Raw genomic sequence first — 19,312 nt, forward strand, 5'->3', positions numbered from 1 at the left:
GGCCCTTCCGGCTGTTTTCAATGCTCCTCTTTACTCCTTTTCCCTGGAGGTTGAATCACGGGTTGCTTTGACTCAAGAAAAGGAGGATGTGGAGGGGAATGCCTTTGCCAGAAGTGACCTCACAGCCCTTCTCCCCAGGACCTGGAGGGGTGGCTGGAGCGTGCAGAGTACTCAGAGTGGAGACGTCGCCAGTGTGGCCGGGAGCACTGACCTTGACCCAGCATCGTTTCCGGGGCTCTGCTGCCCACAGGCTGGGAGGGGAGGGAGGGTCCCACAGCATCCCGCCCAAGGACAGCCCCTTGGGTGACGTGACTCCAGGTAGCACTTAGCGCTGATTACTCATAACAACAGCATGGTCCGAGGGCCCGTCACATGTTAGGCACAGGGCAAAGTGCGAAGATACTCATTTGTGTTTATTTGTGCTCCATGGAAGAATCGGGAAGATGCTATCTCCTTGGGTTTCTATTTTTCACATAGAGTTCTTTCCCAATCTGAGACTGAAGCTGGGCTTTGGGGATCCCCTTCTTCAGAGCTATTTGCAGGGACGAAAGAGGAGTGGATTTGAAACAATCTCCTTTTCAGGGTCTGAGAAAGCCTAAGCTTTCAGAGGAGATGGTGCCAGAAAAGAAGACAAGCAGTTTCTGTGGGATGGGTGAGGGGGCAACAGATGGTGGAGATTCCCAGCTCTCGGGAAAGGAGCTGGAAGTCGATGGGTCTGTGGGTAGTGGGGACCTGAGGTCCACTCCTGGGCCAATGGCTGAACTATGGGCCTAGAGAGATTCATGCATTTATTTATCAAATATTCACCAGCACCCACTGTGCACACACACATCTAGGTTCTAAGGATACCGTGGTAAATAAGACAGACTTTAAGAAAATAACAACACATTTCTTGCACGTATCTCTCCTCCAGCTCCTGGCTGTGGTTATTGTCTTGTCCCTGAATTCTCCCCTCTGGCCTCTGCTTACTCGTCCTGTCCCACAGCAGAGGGACACTCTCTTACTCAAAACCTTGATATTCAGTGCCTCCATTTTAGCAAAGGATAAAGTGCATGTTCCTTGTCAAGCTACAGGCCATTAGAATGAAATAAACAAGACCATGTGTGACTACTGCTGGCATACCCTCCTTGGCACCCATGTGTGCACAGGTGCCCTCACCCTCTGCATCTAGGCCAGCTCTCACCCCTCCAGCCTCATTCCCAGTGCATCCGTTTCATGCTCTGGCAACACACAACCACTCCTTACAATTCACTTTCAGGTCTCTGCTCTCCCTTCCTTATACTCTTTCCTCTGCTGCAAACGATTTTGGGATTTCCCATTCCTCAGCATAATGAAATGTTATTAACTGCCCAAGGTCCAGCTCACTGGCCACCTCCACTGGGAAGCCTTCTCTGATTACCATGGTCAGAATGAATGCTTGCTGCTCTCTGTTCCCAACGGCCTGACACACATACTCATTATAACCTCCCCACTCTCAGCCAACCCCTTCCGTTTCTTCTGCAGAGCACGCTGCTTGGGCTACTCTCTGTTGGCCCTCACGCTCTGCCCCTACTATGCAGCGTGTGCTCACCAAGGAGTTGTTCTCAAACCTGTTGCGTTGGCTTGTTCTTGTTATTGCCCAGATGGCAGATCCACACAGGCTCAGCCATAACCAGATTGAAGCAAGAGGACAGGGGCCCAGACAGGGCTGGCCCCAGCAAAGGAGAACTGAGCTTACAGGGTGTATTGAATTTGATGGAGAAATGTCTATGGTTCTGACTGAAAGTTAGGGGCTGAATTAATCGTAGATTCATAGAAAGTAAACAATTGAAAAAAGAAAAGCAATTACTGACTCCTAAAAATAATCCCCAAAAGCTCTTCAAAAGAGAGAAAAATGTAAACATAGTAGACTGTGTGCTATATGTATTATTTACACACTTACAATCATGTCAATACTGAATAGAGATTAAGTAAAAATTGTGATACAACTATATTGAAGGGATGGGAGTTTGGGAAGCATGTGTATGCATGTGTGTGTGTGGTGTGTGTGTGTTAGGATTGGGACAGAGTGTTAGAGAGCTAAGTTGTCATTTGACAGTTAATGGCTAAATCTAAAGCTGAAAAATCAAGAATCAGAATTATAAGCTTATTATACAGAAGTATGCAGGTACATGCACTCCAAAAAGTACTGAAAGTGGTTGCCTCATTTTCAAAATCAGGACACTGCTGTTTTTGCTATAAATTTTATGGTACTATTTGATTTTTTAAAACTAAGAACGTATATAGCTTTGGTTAGAATTTTAAAATGTTCAAGATAGGTAAGAGACCAGCTGACTCCTGTTATTGCCACACAGCAAGCTCCTCCTGAGGAGACAGTGGTGGAGTGGGACTGGACAGAGCAGCCCTCGGCCCTCTGGGACCATTCGCTCCCTAGGGAAGGGTGTCGAGGAATCTGCTAGGGCACAGCTGCTGCATCTGGTCGTATTTCATTTTCATGGCTCAGGAGCACAGGGTGAAGTAGCTCCTCATTAAATGGTATGTCTCCTGTTAGGAGGGCGCACGGTGGAAGGCATTAGTTGGAAGGATGCTTGGAGAACAGGGGCAACCCAGGATTAGGGTATTTGTTTTTCCTCTGAGACCCAGACACTTCTGGTAACTATTGTTTCCAAATGTGGTTTTTTGAAAACTTATTCTTTTCAAATTCCATGGGCAGCCCAGACTGATTCGTCCGTCTAGGAATTTGAGGGGCTGAGAGCACAAATAACATTTTATAAGAGAAGAGGGATCAAAGCCAGCAGGCTTTTTGCAGAATCCACTCAGGTCTCGCACTTTTGAGATCACACCTCATTAACAACCCCATCCCTGAGCCTCACCAGGTTGTGTTTTTTTGTTTTGTTTTGTTTTTAACATCTTTATTGGAGTATAATTGCTTTACAATGGTGTGTTAGTTTCTGCTTTACAACAAAGTGAATCAGTTATACATATACTTATGTCCCCATATCTCTTCCCTCTTGGGTCTCCCTCCCTCCCACCCTCCCTATCCCACCCCTCTAGGTGGTCACAAAGCACCAAGCTGATCTCCCTGTGCTATGCGGCTGCTTCCCACTAGCTATCTATTTTACATTTGGTAGTGTATACATGTCCATGCCACTCTCTCACTTTGTCCCAGCTTACCCTTCCCCCCTCCCCATAACCTCAAGTTCATTCTCTAGTAGGTCTGTGTCTTTATTCCCGTCTTGCCCTTAGGTTCTTCATGACCTTTTTTTTTTTTTAGATTCCATATATATGTGTTAGCATACGGTATTTGTTTTTCTCTTTCTGACTTACTTCACTCTGTATGACAGACTCTAGGTCCATCCACCTCACTACAAATAACTCAATTTCGTTTCTTTTTATGGCTGAGTAATATTCCATTGTATATATGTGGTTTTTAACAAGCTGCCCTTCAACGTGCTCTGGTTTCTTGTCAATGTTTTCCAGGCAAATTGCTGTTTTCTCCTGTTGCTGGGACCAGTCCCCAGGGCCCAGACCCCAGCATACAAGGGGTCTTGTGCTTTGCTCACATACAGTGGCCCCTCAGTATCCAAGGGCATTGGGGGATTGATTCCAGGACCCCTGTGGGTACCAAAATCTGCAAGTCTCTTATATAAAATTTGGCATTGGCTGATGGGGCTGTGGAGGGCCGACTGTATATAGGACTTCTTTCTCAGTGTTCTTCCTCCCCGCCACTTAAAGCAATTGTTTTTTTGTTTGCGGTACACCGGCCTCTCACTGTTGCAGCCTCTCCCGTTGCGGAGCACAGGCTCCAGACGCGCAGGCTCAGCGGCCAAAGCTCCCGGGCCCAGCCGCTCCTGGGCATGTGGGCTCCTCCCGGACCAGGGCACGAACCCGTGTCCCCTGCATTGGCAGGTGGATTCTCAACCACTGCGCCACCAGGGAAGCCCAAGCAATCGTTTTGATGTCTCTAATGCTTTACAGTTCATAAAGCACCTCAGTTGATCTATGTAATATCAACATGAATGGGCAAGGATTACCGTTTCCATTTTACAGGTGGGTTAACAGTCTCAGAAAGGTTAAGGGACTCGCCTATGATCACACAGCTAGAAAGAGCAGAGTTGGAAACTGAACCCAAGTCTCCTGAGGCCTCAGTCAGAACTCTGCCCAGCATCAGTCACTTCTGAAGGTGCCAGCTCTCAGCCTCCATGCAGTAGCCCATGCACCCTCACCCTGACATAGCACCTAGGCTAGCTTACCACCTGCCTTCCTCACATGGAGCCAGGTCTCCAGGCCTGTCAAGCTCCTGTCCTCCTACTCCCTAACCCTGGCCTGTTTCCTAGAGCCTAGGTTTCAACTATGACCATCAGTTGGACAGTCTGAAGCTAACTCACTCTAAAGGGTGAATGAATGCTACTCAGCCCCACCCAGGTGAGAGTGGACAGAGCCCAGGATTTGATGTTAAGTACACATCCCAGCTCTATGACTTGCCAATGGCGGCCTTGGACAAAGCTTAAGACACTCTGGACCTTGGTATTCTCTTCTCTGAAATGAAGGCAGTAATTCCTATCTCAAAAGGGTTTTATAGATCAGACAATAATAATGACTTATCAACTCTACAAAGGAAAGGAATTATCAATATCAGCAATAATAACTGCCTGAGACCCTTTTCTCTGAAGGGTATTTCATTCTCCCCATTTCACAGTGGGAATACTAACACTCAGAGTCAGTATTTGACTTGTCCAAGTCACACAGTGAGTTGGTAGCAGGTTCAGGTCTAGATCTTAGCTCTGCTCATTCCAAGCTCAATGTTCTTCCACTTGCCAGAAGCCCAATAGTTACCTCCCCATGTAAATATCCATCTTGTGGCTGAGACAGTCACATCTCTCAGCTTTCTGAGAGTAGCTAGTGAATTCTTTCATTAAAAACTGTTGTATGTTTTAGGATGCTTTTGGCTGTAAGTAAAAGTTCATAACTAAAACATGAGGAAAATGTATGACATCACACAACCAGCAGTCTAGGGACCCCAGAACCGGTGGATTCGGGGCCCATTGCTGGGTAGATGTGGCAGTTCTGGGGGATTAACACAGGCAGAATGGAGCTCAGGGAAGGAGCAGGCATTTCCTGCCAGTATCTCTAGTGAGGAAGATATTCTAGAAGCTACCCCCTCTCCCCTAGCAGAATAACCCTTATGTCTCATTGGCCAGGGCTGCGTCGCAGGCCCAGACTAAACCCATCACTGAGCAGGGAATTACCAAGATTGGCTTAAGCTAATGAACACCCCCCTCCCACCCCGCTCCCGAGTGTGCCTGGGGCCCTGCATCACCTTCCAGAATAAGTGGGAAAGTGAGCACCTAAGCACAGTCAGGGCTCTGGCAAGAACCTAGAGCAGTGCAGTCTAGTAGAGCTTTCTGCAATGATGGAAGTATTCTATATCTGTTCTGTACAACACAGAGCAGCATGCCTACCATATTCGGCTTGGCAGGTCTAGAGGGCTATGTAAGTGTACATGTGTGCATGCATGTGCATGTGTGCATGTCTGTCTATCTACTGGATAGGTAACCAACTGCTTCCCACAGTTACTGAGCTCTACTTTTCTGGGAATACTTATATTTTCTTTCCCCCAAAATGGAAAGAGAAGCTTTTTTTTTTGGCAGGTAATGAATTGGTGGGTAGAGGGAGAGATAAAAAGCCCCCAGCCCAGAACCTTGGAAGAGGAGTCCCCACTGAGAGGCACTGGCTGCCCCCGAGGGCCTACCACCAGGACACCCAGGACAGAGGGCAGGCCAGGTCCTGAAGACCTGCCCGCCCCATGTTCCTTCTGCCTCCTCCTCTCCCTCCCCCCTTCCAGGTTCCCTTCTATCACTCTCACCCCTCTTTCCCTCCCCTCCCTCTCCCCCCTTTCTCCTTTCTGACCCCTGTCTCCTTGTTCTCATTCCTCTGTTTTTGCTTTCCTTCTCTCTCCTACTTCTCCATCCCTTCCTTCCTGCTCCCTTTTTACTTCCGTTCCTCTCTTCTTTACTTTTCATCATTCTGCCAGATTTTAAATTCTGGTCAAAAACTTTCTCCAAACCCCTCTTCTTTCCTGAGTTTGCCAAATCCTCCCAAGTCCTGTCTCCTCTGCCTGCTTCCCTGCCCCTAATTCACTCCCCCCCGCCTGGCTTGTGATGCCTACTTGGCAGGGGAGCCTTCTGGAGACACAGACCCTGGAGCCCAAGTGATGATTCTGACCAGGGAAATGCCTGACCATGGCAGGGGTTGAAGGCACAATTTGGGAAAGGAAAGAGGTTTCCTGGAGCCCCTCAATCACACAGTGCAGTAGGAAGTGGGGACAGCTTGGGGCATGCCCTGGCGAGGAGAGGGGTGCTAGAGGTCACCCATCTCTCTGCATGGCCTGGGATCCTTGGGTGGCCCATGGAATGTGAGATGAGCTAAGGCCTTCAGTCTGGGCCTCAGGGTCAAAGGGACAGCCATGGTTCCCAGTAAGGAGAGTGGGAGTGGCGTGAAGATCTTCTCAATGCCCCACCCCTACTCCCAGCTTGCTGGCCTGAAGGGGCTCAGAAGAGGGCACAGCATCAACACAAGGGGAGCCCGGCTAGTCCCTCAGCCCCATCTCCTTCTGCAGGTGGAGCACCTGGACAGGAGACCGGAGAGGGACGGGCCCCAGCACACTTAGGCAAGGGCCTGGGGGTCTTCTCCCCGCCTCCAGCAGGCTGGCCTGGTGCTAGGGCACCACGGGTCTCCCCTGTCCTGGAGGACGGCTCTTCCTGACCAAAACCGCCATTCTCTGTGGGCTTCCCACATTTCTGAAATCTGGGAGTCCCACCAAGCCCTAAGTAGCTCTCTGGAAGGAAGAATGACTTCATCAGAATTCTTTCGTTTCTGGTCTTCACTGTATTTTTAAGGGCAAAATGCCATCACCCAGCCCCTTCCCAAAAGCCCAAATGGCTTTCAAATGGGACAGAAAGGGGCTTCTCCTCTCCAGGAAAATCCTCTATCCCAAGTCATAAACAGCCCAGGTAACCCTACCCTACAGTGCCCGAGCTATAAATGCTGGCTTTGTTCAGGGACGGGGCCTGGAAGAGGAATCAAGTCTGAGCAGAGTGACTGCTTTCCCTCCTGGGGTCTGTGTGGGCGGGGGTTGCCACTGATCCTGGGCGAAGCAGCACAGCCCACCCAGGTGGCGGCAGATGGGGCTGTGACCCCCATAGGTGCTAAACACAGAGACGAGGTGGTAGGGAGCGTGGCCCAGGCTGCAGGACGTTATCATAAACACCCCTGTTCTGCTACCAGGCAGACCTCCTCCCCGAGCCACACCTCCAAGTTCCTGCGGGACCCTGCTGGGCACTCTGGGTTCCTCCCCCATTTCCAGCCCTCCCTCTATACTTCCCTCTTTCCTTGTCTTCCAGAACTGACCCTCCACTCCCATGCCAGGACTCCACACCCTCCTTACTTCCTTGCCTCTTTTAAAAATGTCTCCTCCTCATCTATCTACATGGTCTTGGGCTTCTATAAAGGTCCAAGTCAAAAGCTGCCTCTTCCTTGAAACTCTTCCAGATTTCCACCCAGAATTAAACAATTTCCTCTCTGTCTTTGAAAGGTATGTTAGAACAAATCACAGTCTGCTGTACTTTAGAGCTCACTTCACACATCTGTTATTCCATCCATGTATCTCTGGGTCTATCCCTCCTTCCTGCACTCCCACCCAGTGCCAAGCACCGTGTCCCATTTGAACTGGTCCTCAGCCCCCTTCGTGAACACTCACTCTCTTTCAAGATTTTGCATCAGCATAATAGTAATAGCTAGCATTTACTGAGCACTTCCTTTGTTCCTGGCCAAAGCTGAAGTATTTTATGGGCATTAATGCTTGTACCCTCTGAAGTAGGTATTAAAAGTCCCCCCCCCGCACTGCCCCATTTTACAGATGAGAAGCTAAGGCACAGAGACATGGAGTAGCCTGCTCAGAGCCATTCAGCCAGTAAGTGGCAAAGCCTGGATTTATCTCTGGACAATGAGGGTCCAGAGTCTGTGCCCTTTAACCTCCTGCTCCCCCTCTCAAAGTGGTTGTGAACATGGCTTCTGACTGGTGGGTCTGAATCAGGGCTCCACCTTCCCCACCTGTGTGACCTTGATGAGGTCGCTTATGAAACCTCACACATGAATCAGGGGCAACAATTGTACTTATATCGCAGTGTTGTTATGAGGGTTCAGTGAAAGAATGTGTGGAAAAAAGCTTTCCATAGCACTTGGCATATAGCGAATGTGCTCCAAAAAGTGCACTATACTTATTATTCCTTCTGTGACCACTTGCATTACAGAATGATCCTGGCCATCAGCTCACAGGCCCAGGCACTGAAAGCCAGCCCCACGGAAGTGGCTGGCGAAGGACTCTTGTGGATGAGCCCAAGTGTAAGGGCCACCCCTGCCCAGGACGCTGGCAACGGCTGTCTGTGTGGCTTGTGGAGGGGGAGGTCAGGCCAGCACTGTCACCTGGTGCCTGCCCGTCTTACCCGTTCCAGCACCCCAGAAACAAGCCACTGTTGATCTCACGGAGCCACAAGGGCAAAATTCCAACATGAGAAAACAAACCAACCAAAAAAAACACCCTGGAAACTATAAGCTTATGGTCAGAGGCCCACAGTGACAAGATTCCTTGATGTCTCGTATGAAAGGAAATTAGCCACACCATCCCCAGGCTAGCCATAGTCTCTAAAGATCTTCCAGGCAGACAGGAGAATTGTACTGTGGGCTATCACGGCCTAAAAGGTGTATGTGTGGGGACAAGGCCTGGAGGTAATAAGCAAGAGTAAAAAGAGTTGTGTTTGGTGTGGCATGGGGGGGGGTGTGTGTGTGTTTCCAGAACATTCTTTAATGGTGTTGTTATATCCCCTCATCCCCCATTAAAAAATATTGGAAGACAGTAATGTTGTTTCAGACACATTTGCCGTGCTTGTGCAGCACCTGCTCCCCTGTTTTCTGGGCAAATAAGACCCCTCTCCCCATTCTTAGGCCATGGGGTTCTGGGGTTCTGATTCCAGGCCTGGCTCTCAGGGCCTGTGACCCAGCCCTGGCCTTTTAGAGCATCAAATGCCTTGGGCCACAGAAAGTGGCTCAGAGGTGAGCATATGACCCCAGGGAGCTCACTGAGACTAATTTCTGGTGCTGTTGTTTAAACAGTTGGGTGTGGTGTAAGCCTTAGGCTGCTGACGGCCACATGGAGAGGAAAGAGACTAGATCAACACCAGGAACTGCCTGAGAACTGGTGAGGAGGCGGGTACTGGTGAAATCGTTTGAGCCTCTGGTGAACCTGAGGAGAGAGTTTTCCTCTCCATGGTGTTAACGACATGGGCTCTGGAGCCAGCCTGCCTAGGCCAAATCCTGGCTCTATCACTTCCCGGCAGCAGGACCTGGGTCAGTCTAACTCATATTCCTTATCTACAAAATGGGGATAAGAATATCCACCTTTAGGTTGTTGTGAGGATTCCCTGAGTTAATATACAGAAAGGAAATGCAAGCACTAAGTTAAGTATTGGTTGTTATCAATATCGAGCTAGGTTTCTGCCACTTGCAGCTGAAAGAGTCCTCACTGCTTCATCAAGCCAGGGTTGGGGATGTTTTCTAAGGCTGGCATGGAGGAAAGCTGACAAGTGGCCCTGCCACGACAGAACTGTCCACGGGGCCACATACTACAGCTCTCAATCCACCTCTGCTCAGCCACAGCCCCTCGGCCCCTTCACCCATAATGTGAACCAGTTCTGATCAAGCAGCATGTCCTCTAGAATCCTCACCCCCAGTGGGCAAGGGCTGGCACTAGCTGCCCTGGGTGTTCAGGGCCCTGATGAGCCTGGACACAGATGTGTCTACTGACTGGGTCACAGCTTCTTTCTTCACTGACCCATTGGTCTCACTGGGAAGATGGGCCACTGACTCACTGCCCTGGCTGGCCATGCAGTGCCCTGTGCAACCAACACCTGCCCTGCTCAGCCCATGGCAGCCCTGCCCCCAGCGATGAACTCTGTCCACGCGCACTAGGCTTGCTCCAAACAGTTGGACCTTCTGGAACTTGCAAAAACCTAACACCTTCCTACCAAAGGAAATCCCCAGTAGGGTCCAAACTAAGACCATGGCACAGTCAGTTACAGCAATAGCCACTATTTATTGAACGTGGGACTTCCTTGACCACAGAAAGGTGATGCAAAGTTGTGCTCTGGCCAGGGACATGCTCCACCCACTCAGCCAGCACCCTCCATCTGCAGAGGCTGCTGCCATCGCACAGAAACAAGCCCAGACCTGGGGCTCTTTTCTCCTGGCTGTGCCCCCAGTCCTGTGAGTAAATCTCCCCTCCCTGCTGCCCTGGCTGGCTGCTGGCAGGGGCTGAGCCTGAGGTCCCCCGCCTACCCAAGAGCCCTGGTTATTAGCTAGCTATTGCTGCATGACAAATTACCCCAAAGCTTAGCAACTTAAAACAACAAACACTGATTGTCTCCCACAGTTTCCGACAGGCAGGAATCTGGGAGCAGCTTAGCTGGGTGACTCTGCTCCGGGCCTCTTATGAAGTTGTAGTCAAGCTGTCAGCCTGGGCTGCAGACATTGGAAGTCTTGTCTGGGGCTGGAGGACCAGCTTCTTATCTCACTCATGTTGCTGTTGGCAAGAGGCCTCAGCTCCGCAGAGCTGCTCATAACATGGCAGTTGGCTATCCCCCGGGTAAGTGATGAGAGAGAGAGACACCCCAAGCTGCAGCGTCTTTTAGAACCGAATCTTGTACGTGGCCCACTCACTTCTGCCATATTACACTGTTCACACACCATTGTTCACACAACCTTGGCACCAAGTGGGAGGAGGCCACACAAGGTGTGAACAGCAGGAGGTGGGTCCTTAGGGCCATGCTGGAGGGGAGCCACCACAGCACCCCCTCCAAGAGGATTTGAACTCAGAAAAGGGGGGCAGGGGAGGAGTGCGATTCAGAGTTAAAGAGAAGTTAGAACGGTGCATGGTGACAACATTACTTAAATGATCTAGACAATCACCCAACAGACTTTGATTTTAATAACCTGACTGGGTCACAGAGCCCCTAGCACTGGGCTAACATTTTGGCAGGAACAGGATGAAGAGCGTGATTCTGCTTGGAGCCACTGGAGGGTGGCGGTGTTTGGGGACTCGCACAAACAACATCTGCAGCTTGGAGAACAAAGAGAGCTCGTACCTGAGACTCCTCGGCGGGGCGGGGTCGGCCATCACTGGGCGGCAGCACACGAAGCTGGAGGCTACTTGCTCAGGCGGCGACTCAGTGGCTCCAGGCAGTGTCTGAGGACAAGGCAAGTCCCTCGCCGAGGGGAAGCTTTTGAGCTCTGCCTTGAGGGAAGGGAAGGATTCTGTCAGAGACAGGACGTCAGCGCGGAAGGAACCGCGGAAAGAAAGGAACCGCGGAAAAAAGGAACCGCGGAAAGAAAGGAACCGCGGAAAGAAAGGATTGCAGAACCGGAAGCAGCGGGGTGGTTTCCGGAAGCCCTCCGCCGTCCTCGCGGCAGGACAGCCCGCCTTCTCGTCTTACCCCTTTAGTGCAATTTTCCCCATTTCACCCCCACCGAATTTTAGGTTTCTGTGGATTGCCAGCAGGGGATTTTATTTCCCTTTCCGGGTAGATGTTAATGTCTGCTCCGAGCCCCTGGAGCCGGTCCAGACGTCAGCGGTTCCGCCCGAGCCCGCACCTAGCTCACTCTCCTTGAACCTCGTCTCACCACCTGCTCCTGTTCATCTTCATTGACCCCACACCTGGCCTGCTTCTGCTGCAAATGCCATCCCCGAGGAAGCAGAGGGAGCCAGCCAGCAAATTCCTAAAGCGTTAACAGGTTGGTTTTCATCAACGACTAGAAAGTTCTGGACAGCCAGACACGTCTCATTGGGGTAATGATAATTGCAGGCCCTACGGCCAATGTTTTAGCTCCTGTGCACGGCAGTTCTCGGCCTCCCGACACCCGTTGCTTTGGGGTCTCAGAGTCCCCCAGCCAGACTCCCTGATGCCTTCTCCATCCTCCGAGAAACCACCACGGCCTGGGGTCTTACTGGATGGGACAAAATCCAGTTATTATAAACTATGCCTTTAGCCAGGAGGTACCAAGGGGTCCCAGGCTCAGGCCTGAGTCTCCGGAATGGTCAGCATCCTCCTCTGCCTTCTGTGCTTGGGGCTCCCTGGGTACAATTCCTGCCCTCCTACCTCATAAGACGGCTGAGCAAATGAGTCCATGAGACTTTGTAAGTGTAATGGTCAGACGCTGTCCCAACTGTTTGTAGGAGTTTGTGCTTCTTTGGTTCAAGGTTCCCATAATTTGCTTTTTTCCTTTGTACAGAATTCATTTCAGGCCACCCCCTCAGCACCTCACACCAAGTAATTAAAACGGTGGTGCTTTTAGATCTAGAGGAATAATCAGTTCCTGTCTGTGGTTACTGTTCCTGTATTGACATTTGCGTGCCCTGGAAGAGTTCCAAATCCCTTTACACAAACCCATGTAGCAAGTGAACATGGGGCCAGGTCAGCTTCTCCCTTGTTTTGAACTCCCACAGGTGACGTCAACAAGGGCAACTCATGGTTTCTAAATAACAGCCAGGGCAAAGCGTTTGCTTTTCACCACTTTTCCCTCCCACCTCGTCCCACCCACCCCACCTCTGACACTGGTGAGGAAGCTCTCAGATGAGGAGTCAGATAACTTTCAGGGTGCTGGGCGTGTGGCATTTCCCCTCCCCTCTGAACAGTGAGTCTGTGCAGCTGGGATAATTGGAACTGGGCCTGCAGCATTGACTGCAGCCTCCAAGTGAGTTTGCAGGTGGGCCAATTTGGGGATAAGCGTACAGCACTCACCTTCACATCTGCACCTGGATTATTGCCAGGCAGAACTGGTGTGAAGCCACAGGAGTGACTCTGACCACTGCTGTCCATTTCTTTCAAACTAAGGCTCCCCTGTGGTGCTAAATGGGAGTAATTGCCAGATACAATCACATCCAGGCAGGCCACTAAGGCAAGAGGGAGCAACAGGTACAGTCGGAGCAGGGATCTCCTTACTCATTCTGGGGGCATTCGCTCATTCAAAAAATATTTTGTGTACTGTGTGCCAGGCCCTGGGGATGGAGTGGTGAGTATGACTGCCATGGTCTTGTTCTCACAGCACTTGCGGTCTGGTAGGGGAGTAGGGAGGTGGACCAGCAATTATAATACAGTGGACAAGTGCTGCTTGTGCAATGGGAGCCTGTGACATGGCACTGCTATGGGTTGAATTGTGTCCCCCACCAAGATATGCTGAAGTCCTAACCCCCAGTACCTGTGAATGTGACCTTAGTTAGGAATAGAGTCGTTGTAGGTATAATCAAGTAAAGATGAAGTCATTAGGATGGGCCTTCATCCATTTTGACTGGTGTCCTTATAAGAAGAGAAGAGACACAGACACAGGGACACTCAGGGAGAAAGCCATGTGATGAGGAGGCAGAGAGTGGAGTGTGCTTCTACAAACCAAGAACTGACAGCATCATCAGAAGTTAAGAGAAAGACATGGAACAGATTCTTCTCTAGAGCTTTCAGAGAGAGCATGGCCCTGGTGACACCTTGATCTTGAACTTCAAGCGTGCAGAGCTGTGAAAGAATAAATTTCTGTTCTTTAAAGCCACGCAGCTTGTGGTACTTTGTTACCACAGCCATAAGAAAACATAGGCATCAAACCATCCCAAGCCTTCTAAGAGGGACATAGTACCAGTGACATACACTCTCTCAGCACTCCACACTTCTCCTTCAGAGTGCTTTTCTATAAAGCCTAAATTATAGAGACTTGAGAGTATTACTCTGATTCATGGAATTCCAACATCATCTGTCCATGCAAAGTCACTGTGGTAGGCAAATTAGTGGTCCCTCAAAGATGCCCGAGTACTAGTCTCGGGAACCTTTGAATATGTTATCTTACATGGCAAAACAGACTTTGCAGATGTGATTAAGAAAAGGATCTTGAGATGGAGGGACTGTCCTGGATTATCTGAGTGGGCTCCATGTTATCACAAGGGTCCACATAAAAGGGAAGTGGGAGGGTTAGTGTCGGAAAAAAACAATGTGATGATGGAAGCAGAGTGAGTGAAGGAGATGGAAAGATGCTACACTGCTGGCTCCAAAGATAGAGGAAGGGGCCGTGAGCCAAAGAGTGCAGGCAACCTCTAGAAGGAAAGGCAAAGGAAAGGACATGGTGCCAGCCTGGAGCCTCCAGAAGGAACCAGCCCTCCTGACACCTTGACTTTAGCCCAGTGAGACTGATCTTGGACTTCTGACCTCCAGCACTGTAAGATAATACATTTGTGTTGTGTTAAGCCACTGGGTTTGTAGAAATGTGTACCAGTAATAGAAACTAATAAAACCCCTGTCTTGTTTTATTTTACTTTTTGCTTTCTTCCCCCAACTGGTCTAGTTCCCTTCCTCACATTGGACCCCACTCCAAAGTATGTAATATATGTCTTTAGATATGTGTGTATCTTGGGGAAATATGTAGTGCTCTTTATGTGTATTTGCTTTTAATTTACATAAATGTTAATGTGATTTAGCTGTCTACTTCCTTGCATTTTTTCTGTCAGTGCTACGTTTTTTAAGACCTACCCCTAATTGCTGTATGTACATGCAGTGTTGCTCCACCTGTGGCACAGGTTCCACAGTGCGTATCAACAACAGTGGACGTAGAATGCTAGGATTTCTGCTGATACTCTGCTGCCGCCAGCATTTCTGGGGTGATTATCCTTCCCTGTCTTCTCCGTAGGCCTGTGGGAGAGTCCCTCTGGATTGAATACCTGTGGTGGGCTTGTACTGCAGAAAATTCATTCACTAAGTATGACCAGGTCACTCTTCAGAACAGATGCTCCCACCTGAGTAAGTTCTGCTGCCCCACTTCTCCAACCTTCTAATTTTTGTCAGGATTATGGGTGATATTATACAGCTTTCTAATTTTTGTTAGGATTATGGGATATTATACAGCTTTCTAATTTTTGTTAGGATTATGGGTATCGGGGGCATGTCGTAGTTGTCTGAATTTGCATTTCTCTAAGGGCCATGAGATTGTGTTTCCCTTCATATACTTCTTAGCCATTTGGCATTTTCCTTCTGCAAGTTGCTTTTGTGTGTGTGTGTGTGGTACACGGGCCTCTCACTATTATGGCCTCTCCCGTTGCGGAGCACAGGCTCCGGACGCGCAGGCTCAGCAGCTGTGGCTCACGGGCCCAGCCGCTCCGCGGCATGTGGGATCTTCCCAGACCGGGGCACAAACCCGTGTCCCCTGCATCGGCAGGCGGACTCTCAACCACTGCACCACCAGGGAAAGCCCTGCAAGTTGCTTTTTTATCGCCTTTGACAATTTATCGATTGGCATTGGGTTGTGTGTCTTAACTTGTTGATTTGCAAGAATTCCTTATGTATCTTTTACATCTGTACTCCATTTTAGTCATTGAAAATATTTTCTCCCAGGTTATCATTTGCTTAACTTTGTACATTGTGGTTATTTTTTTTTTCTTTTTGCGGTATGCGGGCCTCTCACTGCCGTGGCCTCTCCCGCTGCGGAGCAACAGGCTCCAGACGCGCAGGCTCAGTGGCCATGGCCCACGGGCCCAGCCGCTCCACGGCACGCGGGATCCTCCCGGACCGGGACACAAACCCGCGTCCCCTGCATCGGCAGACGGACCCCCAACCACTGCGCCACCAGGGAAGCCCCTGTACATTGTGTTTTTTATTGAACAAAAATTGTTAATGTAGACAAATCATCATTTTTCCCTTTTAAGGTTTGTACCATTGGGGCCACATAAGAAGCCCCAGACGAGGCTTTTCTTCTAGTATGTCTTCTATAAGTTGTTTAAATTCACCTTTTACATCCAGCTGGTGTTTACCTTTGTTATAAAGCTTTACAATTTGATTCACAAACGTCTTATTTATTCACTTGGTTAATCCTCACATGATTTATAGATTTGTTGCTATTGTGAATAGAAGTTTATTTTCTACTATATTTTCTAATTGTTGGTTGGTATTTTAGAGGAATGCTAATGAGTTTTGTAGGTTGATCTTATATCCAGCCATCTTGTGAAACTATATTTTAGTTCTATTAGTTTACCTGCTCGATGTTAGTTTTTGTTTGTAGATAATCATATTCTCTATCACAGATAGTTTCATCTCTTCCATTACAATAGTTGTATTATAATCCTCATTTCTTTTTCTTATTATATTGCCTTGACCAGGCCCTCCAGTACTGTATTGAATAATGGTAGTCATAACTGTCTTGTACCTTAACGAAAGAAGAATGTATCTAAACTTTTAAAAAATTTATCATAAAGTATATTTGCTGTAGGATTTTAGTAGAGAACCTTTTTAGGGTTAAAAAAATATCCTTCTATTTTTAGGCTCTAAGACTTTTTATCATAAAGAGACATGACCTTTTCAAACAATTTCTATGCGCCTGTTGAGACACATGTGATTTTTATCTCTTAGTTTATTAATGTGTGAGATACATGGTTAGCTTTCCTGATACTGGACCATCCTTACATTCCTGGGATAAACCTTTCTTAGTCAAGATGTGCTATTTTAAAAATAATATTACTAATGTTTTATGAAGAACTACAGCTATGGCAATGAGTGAAATAGTCTGTAATTTTCTTGTAATGTCCTTATAAAGTTTTGAAAGCAGGGTTACAGTGCCCTCATAAAAGAGTTAGGCAGGTTTCTCTCTTTCTGTTAGGATTTCTACTAGGGTGGACTCAAGTGCTGCCCAGCCTGGAGGAGGTAGCTGAGACCATCTCACCATGTGTTTTCCTCACATCAGGGTTCTTCCTCAGAGAGTACGGGTTACATACGTGTTTGTAGAGATGACCATGCCCCCGCTCCCCAGCCTAATGGGGCGTCTAAGTGTTGTACAGTGAAGATTCACTTGCCCTCTTATTTGTATGTCCAGTGACACATGCTCTAGATTAGGCTATTGAAGGGTCAGGCTGGCCCAGGGTTAGGGGTTAGTGATCAGGGGTCAGTCTGTGATCAGTGAGTGGTTAGTTCATGGCAGTTAAGGGCAGCCCTTGTGGGCTGGGGTCAAGTATGGGTCATTCTCAGAGGCAGTCTCTAGTCGGTCTCTAGGTGGGGTAACACCATGGCTGGGTTCAAGGTCAGCCTGTAACTGAGGTTTGGAGCCAGTCTGTGCCTGGTTTAAGGGTCTGTGTGTGGCCAGGGTTGAGGTCAGTCCTGGCTAGGGTTAGACATCAGTGTGTGGCTGGACCATGGACCAGAGCACAGCTCATGTGGGCCGTGAGGCTGGCCTTGACCCCATGAGCAGCTCTCACTACCCTGTACACTGCAGAGAGGCCCAGGCTGGATCCCTTTGGCCAAACATCCTCTGTTCTGGGCATCTGTACAGCATGTGCTCCAGCCAGATCCTCCTTAGCAACCTGGGCCACAGCAGATCTTGGCCCTGCCCCTTCACAGGGTCTCCACTCAGCCCTGGGGATGGTGTGTCACTCTGCTCCCAACATAGTCAGGTGGCACTGCTGCAGGAGATGGCACTGCCCTGCTCCCCCAGGCCAGGTCTCCCCAGCCCACTGACCACAGAGAAGCTGGAGGCTAACCTAGGTAGAGAGGAGTGGGCTGTGGAGGAAAATGTGGCTGCTTAAGGCAAGGCTGAAGGTGCCCCATCGTGCCACCCAGTGGCACTGCTATGTGGGGGAAAGGACCTGGGTTCAAGCCCTGCTCTCCCACCATGGAGTGAGCAATCGTGGGTAGGCCATCGCTCTCTTTCTTGTTTGTACAGTGGGAATCAGAATTTCTGTGAGGATGAAATGAGGTAGAATGTTAAAACTCATTGTGAAAACTGTGAAGTGCTATTACAAAGTAGGGGGTGCTGGTGGTGGTGATGATGGTGACAATGATGAGGAGTGATAGCTGTGATTCTCCTGGGGTCTCCTGATGGGGCACAGAGCGTTTACTCCTGCAAATACAGAGAGATGAGCACCAGCTCTGGAGTCGCACTGTCTTCAGTTCCAGGCTCAACCTCTCACTAGACGTGTGTCCACGGGCAAGTCACGTTACCTCTCTGAGCCTCATCATCTGTAAAAGGAAGCACTTGGAATAGCCAACATTGTTTGAGTATTTATTATGTGCTAAGTGCTTTACGTGGAATAACTCATTTAAACCCTCACAACATTGTGCAGATGTGGTTGCTGAGGCACAGAAAGGTCAAGTAAACTGTCCAAAGTCACACTGTAAGTCCAGAGTCACACCCTGGCCAGAGGGCCCCTGTGTCCTCACTCAGAACTACCAGGCTCCGCTGACCCTCTAGGTGCACCCCATACCCTCCCTCCCAGGGCCATCCCGGGTGTGAGTGCTAACGCAGAGAAAGCTCCTCAGCCAGTGTCTGGCACATAGTATAATCTCACTAGAGGGCAGCTTTTTGTGTATTAGTAGTATGTAAGCCTAAAGATCCCAGGGACCCAAGGGTTTCTAGTACCGTTTCTGTGCCCAAGCCCTCTGTCCTGAAACCGGCAGAGTAGCCATCCATGTTTGGCTGAGTCCTGCCCCACATGATTTCATTTGATCCTCATACCCCCTGCCCCCTGCCCCGACCCCGACCCCGGGAGGTGTGTTAACCAGGAGCTGGGATGTGCTGAGACACAAATAACCCCTAATCTCAGTGACTCTTCACAGCAAAGGCTTTCTTCTCCCTCACAGCAGAATCCAGTGCAGGTTGGGGGGCTTCGTTCTGTGTCATGACTCCTCCATCCTGGAGCTACACCATCTCCATCTCCTCTGAGGGAGAAACTCAGGCTGCAGGAACACGTGGATGCTTTTAAGACTCAGGGCTGGGATACCTTGCGTCATTTCCACCTATATTCCATTGGGAAGAACTCAGTTCTAGGCCCTCGATCTAACAGCAAGGGAGCTGGGAAATATAGGTCTACTGTGAACTCAGGAAGAAGACATGGTAGGGTGAACATAGAGCATTGTCTCAACCACAGAAGGTACTATTATCCCCATTATACAGATGAGGAGACTGAGACTTGAAGATGATGTAATGTATCCCAGGTCGCATGACTCAAGGATCTTTGACTCCTTGAGTTAGGACTTGTGCCTCAGTGTAGAAGGTGTGCATCCCCCCTCCCTTCTCCAGCATCATTCTCCTTTGTCTGCATCCCAGCATGATGACAAAGCTGATAGCAACAGTTGACCTAGTGCTTGCTATTCACCAGGCACGTGCTAAGTTTTCAGATACCTCCTTTCCTTTCATCATCATGACAGCCTTTAAAAGTGTGTGTGTGGGGTCTGTTCAGCCTGAATGCTCCCAGGAGAGAATGTTC

Source organism: Leucopleurus acutus (assembly GCF_964270905.1).
Source record: "Leucopleurus acutus genome assembly, chromosome: 1".
Lineage (NCBI taxonomy): Eukaryota > Metazoa > Chordata > Mammalia > Artiodactyla > Delphinidae > Leucopleurus > Leucopleurus acutus.